Here is a 10,130-nt window from a genome sequence, read left to right on the forward strand (position 1 = left end):
TGACTATAAAATGTGTGCAAAGCCCTGACCCTGGACTAAGCCCCCATCCTCTGGGATGAGCCATTTAAAACAAGTCACTTGATGGTTTCTCTATCTAGAATATCATAACTTTTTTCCTCCAAGTAATTAACTTCTACTCATTCCCTGCATCATAGCATGAGCATTACTTTGTTGGGGATCAAAGTATTTTTGCAAACCATTTTATTCCCATCACTTGAGTCACACCTGGCACATAGAAAGTACCCAGTAAGTACTTTTTTGAATGAATGAAAACCTTTCTGTAGTACTCCCACTCGAGTCATCAGGAAAGATGTTGATGGGATGCTAGGGAATTATTCATACCATGGCAATGAAGTCTGGCTTTACTGATGGAAGACTTTGACAAAGAGAGTGCTTCTCCAAGAGCGAAGAGCCCACCAGTGAGTTCAGGACTCCCTCTGACCAGAGTCTTCTCTGCCCCAGAGAAGGCCAGAGTCCCTGTCTCTGCGCCAGAACAACCATCTCTTTGCCTTCACTCAGGTCCTTCTCACTTGGCTGTCCTTGAACCAGCAATCTCTCTGACTTGATGAGGCCCTCCAGCCATCTGCCACTCTGACTCCATCAGTGCCAGCTTCAGCCACCAGCCCCTGCCCTGCTCTAGGCTGGCAGATTCAGAAGCCATGTCCCTTACTAGTGGCTAGCATATCCTCTTGTCACTCCAATCATGCTTCTCCTTTCTCATCTCCAGTTAGTTTCACTTTGATCTTTTCAGTTATCTGCTGGGCTTCAGTTTGAGTTTTGTGATCTGTTCTTCCTTTCTGTATTCAGACCAGTAAGGGTCTGAAAGTACTACACTCAAAACCTAGCTCTGAATGAGCTAGCTATGTGTTCTTGAACAAGTTATTTAGCCTTTCTGAGCCTCAGTTTCCTAATCTATTAAACAGATGCAATAAGTCTGTGTCCCAGGGTCGTTGTGAGGATTAAACATGATGATAGATGCGAAGCATCTAGCACAATGACTGGCAACAGTAAGTGATAGTCAATTATTAATTCCCTTTCTTTCTTCCCAGGTTTCTTTCTCTTGTTTCTTCCTGCAGCACAATGCTATTTTCCACTTTTCCATCTACAGAATGTTTTCTAGCCCTCATAAAAATAGCACCACATAAAACAAAATTGCACAGTATTTTTATGTCTTCCAGATAACTCAATTCAATTACAGACTGGTCAATTTCAGTTATTTGAGTATTACCAAAGCATCTGAAACTGGTAAATAAAATTCTATATTCATATGCAGCAAATAAAGAGCTAAATCAATACTTTGGAAAATGGTAAAGGAAAGACATTTTCGTTGAGGCCTAAGACTTTATATGGAATGTGTCAGCCTATAGCTAATCCTTCTTCTAGAACACAATGCACAACAAATCCCTTATATTTTAAATTTGACACAGCAGCCCTGAAGCTAGCGAAAGGATGAAGACCCACATTTTCTGGGAAGAGGGATTTGGCAGGAGGTCCCTGTGTGTTACCCACAGAGTGCTCATGTGCAGGATTTAGTGCAGGAGATTTGAAAATTCAGAAAGAAATGGATAAGTTAGTGGGAAAGGGGTTATCAAGTTATTGTTGGAATAGCTAGTGGAATAATTAGGTAACAGTGAAACTCCCTAAGCTAAAGGGAGACTTCAAGACAGAGTCATAATCAACTATTACAAACACAAGCACATAGGAAAATAGTCAGGGTTCAGCACCATGTTCTTGACTTTGTAACTTTGGTCAAGTTTCTCCATCTCTCTGGGCCCCTATTTCTTCATCTGTAAATTGGAAACCAATATTGTTTATATCATAGAAGTGTTGATGAGGGTGCTTCTGAGTCTGAGGTCTCTCCTTCCTATCCAGCGTATGCCTAGACTCACAGGCCTTGTTCCTGATTCTGATCTCACTCTGATTTGTTTGAGTAATTTGCTTCCTTCCCCAGCTTTCTGTGAAGATTGGTTCTCAGCTCAATCTTGCTATGAGTGTCTATTATACCTCTTGATTTGTATCACCTGCCAGTTGGACTCCCCATTGCTAATTCTGGCTGCCCAGTGGGAAAGTCTTGAAACCTGGATTTTAGTGAGAACCCTGCAACCTCTTAAACCCTTTCTGAGCTGACAGAGTTCCCACAGCCCCTGCCATACTCCCAGCGTTAAGTCTAGGACCAAGTCCTAACCCTTCTGGCCCTCTCCATGGTCTTATGGGCATAAGGCCAGGCTTCCTCATGACTATAAGACTCAAATCTTGGTTCCAACTTGGCCCCCTACCATTCTGTCTCTGTCCTACAATGCTTCAAGCATGTCAGAAGGCAAATCAGCTGAGTCACTCCTGCACCAGGAGTCCTGCAGCATCACAAAAGAAATCAACAGAGCAAAAAGAAATTAGCTCATTCCACAGACAGTCACTTGGAGCAGCCAGCCCAAAGCTCCTGGGAAGCCAAGCAAAGGACCACCTGGCTTACAACTGTGTCCTCTCAGCTGTTGCCATTCTGGGGAGAAGTGCTCTCAACCCATTCACACCTGAGCAGTTTCTATCACAGAGGAGGGATGGTGGGACTGCACCAGGCTGTTTCCAGGACCCTTACTTTTGCATGTGTCCTGAAGGTGGCTGCTGGACAAGGGGGTGGGTGACTAATGAGAGACTGGGTGTCCTAAGCTCTAGGGGAAGGATTGCTGAGGGTCATTGCTGAATTAGTTTATAGATACTCACTAAAACTCCTCCTGGCCAGCCCCAAAGATTACTGAAACATAATTCCTGCTCCAGAGGGTTCATGGTCTGGCAAATGAGGATGTGAAAGCATTCCAGGCTGGGCTCTCATAGAGGGAAAAAACACAAGCAGAGACAGAGAAGTCCAAACAAAGCCCCCTTGTGTGGAGTGCGCTTGAAGGGAGAGAGCATTATGTTAGAAGAGCTGATTTCATTTTTAAAATTTTGTACTGAGAAGTTCAGATGGTACAGTAGGAGTAGAAGGAAATGAGGCTGGAGAGGTAGGTTCCAAGAGGGGGCTTCATCTGGAAGACCAGATCTGTACAGCGGAATATTCACTGAGTTAAGGAACATGGGGAGAACAGGCCTCTGAGAGAGGATGACAGGCTGACGTTTGCACAAGTTGCGTCTGAAATGCTGGATTAGAGTGGAATCCATTAGCTCTGGGTGTTTGCCACATCTTCAGTCTTTCTGAGCAAAGTGTCTATAGACCATAGGGCTGTGAGGACTCTGTTTGAGTAGTGATCAACAGATCTAATTACTTCACTTTTTTAGGACATTTGGATCTAGGAAATTAATGGAAATAAGAGAATGGCCTGGAAATCGGGAGGAATGCAGAGGAAAGACAGGGCTGACTGGTTAGCTCACTTGGTTAGAGCATGGTGCTGGTAACACCAGGGTCAAGCATTCAGATCCTGTACTGGCCCACTACCCAAAAGAAAAAAAGAAAAAGAAAAAGAAATGAAAAGACAGCAAGCAGAAGCAGTGAGGCAGCAAGTCACCCATCAGACAAAGTGGTGGAGTGGACAGAGGACCTATGACCCAGTGAGCGTAAAGGATTGGTAGGGGTAAGAGAAGTCAGTGCAATGGCCAGAGGGAGAAGCCATGAGATAGAAGCAGAGATAGAGAGGCGCTAAATTATGAGCTATGACCCAGTGAGCGTAAAGGATTGGTAGGGGTAAGAGAAGTCAATGCAATGGCCAGAGGGAGAAGCCATGAGATAGAAGCAGAGATAGAGAGGCGCTAAATTATGAGGATGGTGGAGTGACAAAGGCAGGGAGCAAAGGTGCCCATTTCACAGTGAACCACATGCTGCCTGCAAAAACAACAAACACTTCCTGTTCATCCACAACCGCTGGACTCTGGGGAGAGGTCCAGATTCTCTCTCCCTGGCTCTGCCTCCGAGCAGCAGACATGCCGATATGGATGGGCCAAGGGCCAGGATACTAACTGGGCCAGAGGGCTAAGGGTAAATCTCCCTCTTTTAAGATGAGATCTTTTTTGAAATTCTCTGTCTCTTCTTCCCATGTGGGAGAGAAGGGAAATGGCCTGGATCATTGCTTTGCCAACCCTTCAAGAAAAGCCTGAGGTAGGTGCATAAGTCAAGCTCTGCTGTGGAACTTAGAATCTCTATTCTGTTCAGTATATTCTTCCCTGGGCTTCTCACTTTGCACTTCAGGGTGGGGTTTAGGGATGGGTCCCATGGTGGGGGTAGGGAGGGAGGGAGGATGGATATTGTACTCTTCAGGTTTTCTGGTTTCCAACAATAGAGGCCATATACAGTGATCCTTAAGGAGAAAGGAATTCATTGGAAGAATGTCAAGTAGTTCACAGAACTGATAGGAAAGCTGGAAACTGGTCTCAGAAGAGCAGTTAAGATCCTACTACAGAAATAGTACAGTTAGGTCATTCTGCCGCTGCTGCTGCCACCGGACACATACTTTTATGTACTGGGCTCTGGTTCTCTCCAAGTGGAATGGGTGCTTAGATACTTAGCAGCTAAAAATGATAAATGTCCTCTTCTGAGATTAGTTAGGTCTCCAGCCTGGATCAAAGAAATTCCCCACATTATTCAGTCAAGCACAGCCAGAGGCTAGAATCTCAGAGAAAGAAAGAGCATGCATTTGTCTGAATTTGTTCTCTGGGCACACATTTCTTTCAAAGACTTGGGGAGAAGGAATGGGCAGTAGTGGTTGTACAGGGCAGGTTTCAGGTCTCAGGAATCTTGGATATCGTCCAAATCCCGTTATTCCCAACATGACAACTCATCACAGTTGCCAACCCCGGCCAAGAGAGCTCTAAGCTGAGAAATGAAGGGTGAGTAGCTGTTAGGCAAGGGGGGTAGGGGGCTAGAATGTTCTGGGATATGTGAAGGCTGGGGGCATGTGGGTAACTGAAATTGATTCCATATGGCTGGGAAGGTAGGCAAAGGAGAGAGTGGAGTGAGATGAGCTAGAGAGGAAGGCATATTAGGCAGTTTGGATTTTATGCTGAGGGGCAGTGGGATGCCATTGACATACTTTAAGCTGGGGATAGACATGACAATATTTGTGTGTTAGAAAAGATAACTGGCTTCTGTAAGAATATTAGTTCTGTAAGGATGAGGACTTTGTTTTGCTCACCACTGTATCACCAGCACCTAACATGCATAGATGCTCAGTAAACAATTGCAAAATAAATGAATCAATGAATGACTGCTGTGTGGAAAATACATGCAAAATAACAAATCAGAAGGTGACTTTTGTCCAAATATTAAATGACAGGTAACCTGAGCTGTGGTGATGGCTGTGGAGATGAGGAGAAATGTCCGGAAACATGGAATATTTGGTAGGTAGAATAAATTAGACGCTGGTACAGGCATAATGATACTAGGAGTGGGGAGTGTGGTACCAAGGACAAGATGCTGGTTTTGAACCTAGACAAATGAGTGGCTGGAGGTACCACTCCCTGAAGTATGAAAGACTGGAGAAGTAGGTTGCGGGTAGAGATTAATAAATTCATATATCAACACATTGGGTTTTAGGTGTCTATGGGGCATCCAGGTGGAGACTTCAGTTGCCACTTTGGAGAGACATTTGTTACAATAGTGGCCCCTGGGGAAGCACACCTAAACCCAGATGGAGTACAGGTGAAGATTTAGCATCCCCTCTGGAGAGCAGTGCCAGGGACTTGTGCCAGTGGGGACCACTGAGTCCCATGCTGGGACCCTGGCCCAGTGTCTGCCCTTGACTCTGCTATCAAACATTTATGCAGTAAACAAGATCGAGGGCCTACTCTGTGCCACATCCTGATGTCCCTCCCTCCCTCTCCCATTTCCAAGCTCACTGTATCATTATGACTGCAGGGAGGATGGCCAGCACTGCTTTTATGGGGAATGAGCCTAAATGCTGCACCAGAATGGCTTTCTCGGAATTATGTAAGCTACAACAGAATGCTGAAGCCTGGATTTAAGAAAGCACAGACTGATAACACGGAGTGCTCAAATCATATGTTCACATTGCTTCTATAGTTAAAATAGCAAAACGAAACTAGAACAAGTCACCTAAGAAAAATGTTTATTTACACACGTTCTAATAAACGTATATTAGAAAAAGAATACTGTTTTGTCACTGTTTTGTTGTCACATCACAGTGCTACTCTTACTGCCCTGGGCTCTGATGTGAGGCCAGACTGTCTTATAGTCACCAGCAAAATAATGGCAGAAAAGGCAAGGGAGTTGGGGAGGAAGTCAGTGATTTGTCTTTCTAAGTTGCCACATGGCAACTACCCTATCTATTCTCTCATGTCTCCAGAGACCCTGGAGAGGCAGGGACCCTGGGCACTGCTTCTGCCAGTGAAACTGCTGTTTGGGGGTTATGGCACCCCTTCTCCCTACATATGTATGAGTCTGAGAAAATGTCACCAACAGGAACAGTAAAGAAAGGAACAGTTTCATTGATTATACTGATAACATAGTCAAGATACAGAGCTTTTCTAGTAGAGAAGTCTTCCCTAGTGGGTTTTGTATGATAATATCTGTATTTAATAAGGAATTGAAATAGCGCATACATTTTGAACCTTAATATAGACATAGGTGCTATTTATTTAAATGCTATATTCATTTTGTTCTATAAATTAAATAATACTCTAACAAATGCAATTTAAATAATGAAGCATATGCTGTTCAAAGTGTGTGTGCTCGTAGATCCACTCCTTGTTTTTCTGCTTTGCTCTATGTCACAGTGGGGCTGACTCTGCAGGCTCCTTTCTCAGGCTCCTCTGTCAGCTTGGTTACAGCTCAGCTGAGCAGGGGAGGCACTTGCAGGAGATGGGAGGGAAGGAGGAGAGGAGAACCCAGCGCGTTTTTCTACCTCCCATCCTCCCCCCACACCCTGCCATGGGTGACATCTTCAGCAGTAGCTGCATCTTTTCTGCAACTCCAGCTCTCATCAGACATGCTTGCCATGGTCCCAGCTTCTCCCAGTGATCCTAAACCCTCAGCTCCAATAACACCACCTCCTTCTGTCTCTCCAGCCTAAGGGTGGTAGTGGCTTCCTGCTGTTGCTAAGCTCTGAGTTGCTTCACCTTCCTCTGGCTTATCAGCTCTTCTGTCACTTGTGTAACCAGTTCCATGCATTAAATTCCCTCTCTTAGAAGTTCAAATGTTCTCATCACAAAGAAATGATAAATGTTTGCAGTGATGGAGATGCTAATTAGCTTGTAAACCGTGTATACATGTATCAAAATATTACTCTGTACCCCAGAAGTATGTACAATTGTTGTATGTCAATTAAAAAATAAATTCCCTCTTTTTTTTTTAAGAGTGGTTTTCCTGGTTGGACCCTGGGTGATACGTACAATGTTCATGGAGAGATGTCATGGAAAGAACATTTTTGTTTTTTAAACTGAGGGTGACTACTTTCTGAAAGAAGGTACAAGGAATCAGAAGCTGAAGTTTGCCTGGGAGTTGTGGGAATGTAGCAGGGGGACAAGCTTGAGTCTCTCCTGGGCTCTGAAATCAACAGGTTCAGGGAAAGGATATCCAGGTGGCAGAGTACGACAGAGAGAGGGCCATCCCTGTAGAACTGGGTAGAATTCTTTAGTGGCAAGCAACAGATACAGATTTGGGCCAACTTAAGCAAAAAGGGATTTATTGGAAGACTATAGGAAAAGTGATAGAAATGTAAAGAAAGCTGAATAGTCAGCTTTTGGAAAGATCGGGAACAAGGGCAGATCTGGGATCTCGGGAGCAGGCATTACAGTCCCTTTAGGAAGCTTGGTTGGAGCTACTCTACTGTAATCACTTTCATCTGTGGATCGTTCTGCTCAAGATTCAAACTCCAGGGAAGGAAAGGGTCCAATTAGCTCAGAATGAATTAAGTGCTCACTATTGCTCAGGGGAGAGCAGGACCCCAGGACCATGTGCAATTCAGGCAGAAAACTTTCCCCGCCAAAAGAGAGCAGGTAAAAAGCTAGGTAGTTTGCACCATGGGCCCACAGTAAAAATTAGGAGTAGGGCATGAAGAAGTAGCCCCAAAGCAAGCAGGAGAATCTCCCTGTCTAGCCAAGAAACTGGACAAGAACCATAATGGAGGCCAATCTGAGAATGAAGTGGCTGTGCCTGAAGACTGGCTGAGGAGCAGGTGGTCCATATGTACTTGCTTCCCCCTTTGTGCCAAAGACAGCTGCCCGCCTCTATGTAACTCAGGACCTGACAGAATGATCCTCAAACCAGCCAATTCTGGGAGTGGATGAGTCGTGGTGGGGACAGATTCTCAGACAGGAGGCCTAATCATAGGGCAGGGTACTTACTTAGTTCCTAGGGTATGTTAGAAAACAGCTTTTGTTTGTACTCAGAGCTCTTTAGCAAAGAGTTATTTAGTATATGATGTCATTGTCCCTGAAAAATGAAAACATGCTATAAATAGGAAAACTGGAAGAGTTGCTACACTCAATGTTTTGTAAAGCCCTATCCTCAAGCAGTACAGCTGTGGGTCTTCTTTTGGTTCCCACGGCATGACACTTTGCTACCCCAGTGCATCTCAGCATTGATGGCAGTGTCTGGAAGAAGACAGCATAACCCAGTGGATGTAGCTGTACACATTGGAAGGTGGCTGGAGCCAAAGAAGAATATACCTGCAAACCTTTCAGAATAACCTCTCAGGTTTTTAAGTACATGTGAGACACTCCTGGACCCCTGAATGATTTGGCTTGAGGCTCTTGTCTGGAAGCAAGAGTTTTGTGTTTGAAGCTAGGGTCAAGAGTCATCAAAATTCAAGTTATCAGAATATTCCAAGTAGAGGCAGGACATGGGAGGCATTAATAGTCTGGATAACTACATCCTTCAGGATAGGCCCAGTTCCTATCACTTTAAAAATGTCTAGCCATTGTTTTGGTAGTGAATCTGCAGTGGAGATACCTTGGCTGGTACTTGCGTTCATGTTAAGTGGAAGCCCTGTTTCTCAAAGGCTGAGTACATGGTTCAGCCTGGGGCCCAGCTGGGCTTCTCTCCCTCCCTCCATGTACTTCCCTTCCTCCTGTTCTGTGTCTCTGTCTCTCTGTCTTTCTTTTCTTCTTCAGTCTTTTTCCTCTACAATTTCAAGACCAATTCCTTGCAGCAGCTACTTTCACAAAAGCTGATGGCTTTTGCCTTCCAGGAAGGGAAGTTCACGTATTGCAACAGAATTTTGTTTTTGTTTTTGTTTTAAAGCCAAGCAGCAGGATCACAGAACCTGCAGGTTTGCTGCCTGCTCAGCAGGAAAAGAGAGCAGAGGGAGGAAGATGAAAGCCAAGCAGACCAAGCAGACCAGAAAAAATGGAAACGTGAAGAAAGCTAATTTAGGGCGGGGGAGACATTGTTTAAACTACTCGGGATGGGGGTGGGGGGAACTTCTCTAAGCACGTGCTGTTTCCTGTGTCCAGATGGTGTCACTTGCCCTGCAAAACAAGTAACAGACAACATGATTTTGATGCTCAGAAATAAATGTGTAAGTCATAAATGTGTAAGGAAATGATGCCCAAGATAATTATACTTAAACAGAAGAGATTCACCTACATTTGAAAACAATTGCCCTGCCTTGCTGGCCTCCAGTTCATTTGAATTTTCTATTCACATTGTGACCGGCTATATTTGCACAACTAGAACGTCCACCTGCTTGATAATTTACTTAAGGTACATATTGTATTTACATGGTGTAGACCAGAGTAGGAAAACTGGTTATACCAGTTTTGGGCTAGAAAGAGTGGAAGCTAATCTGAAATGTTCAGTGTGGTTTTCCTAGACCCACTGCCCTTGCTACAGGTGCTGGCACATAGTGAGTGCTGTATAATAACAACAACAATAATAATAACAATAACAATAATAATGATGATGATAGTTAATTCTGACAGAATGATTTAAGACATAGAGACTTTCTGTAACTTACTCATGGTGAATCAGCTAGTACTTGCAAGAGCCAGGATGCCAGCCCTTGAACCCAGGCAGTGTGGATGGAGATGTGTTAGTACTGGTTGTTATTCGACATAAAGACCTCCAGTTCAAGATGGCAGATTGGACAACTGCAGTTGATTACTGACTCTCTCTCCAAAAATCCTACTAAAATAATAGTGCAGGAATTTTTAAAAGGCGTAAATCTACAAAGACAAAGACGATGGGG

This window comes from Galeopterus variegatus, unplaced genomic scaffold, assembly GCF_000696425.1.
Source record: "Galeopterus variegatus unplaced genomic scaffold, G_variegatus-3.0.2 Scaffold650, whole genome shotgun sequence".
NCBI classification, from domain to species: Eukaryota; Metazoa; Chordata; class Mammalia; order Dermoptera; family Cynocephalidae; genus Galeopterus; species Galeopterus variegatus.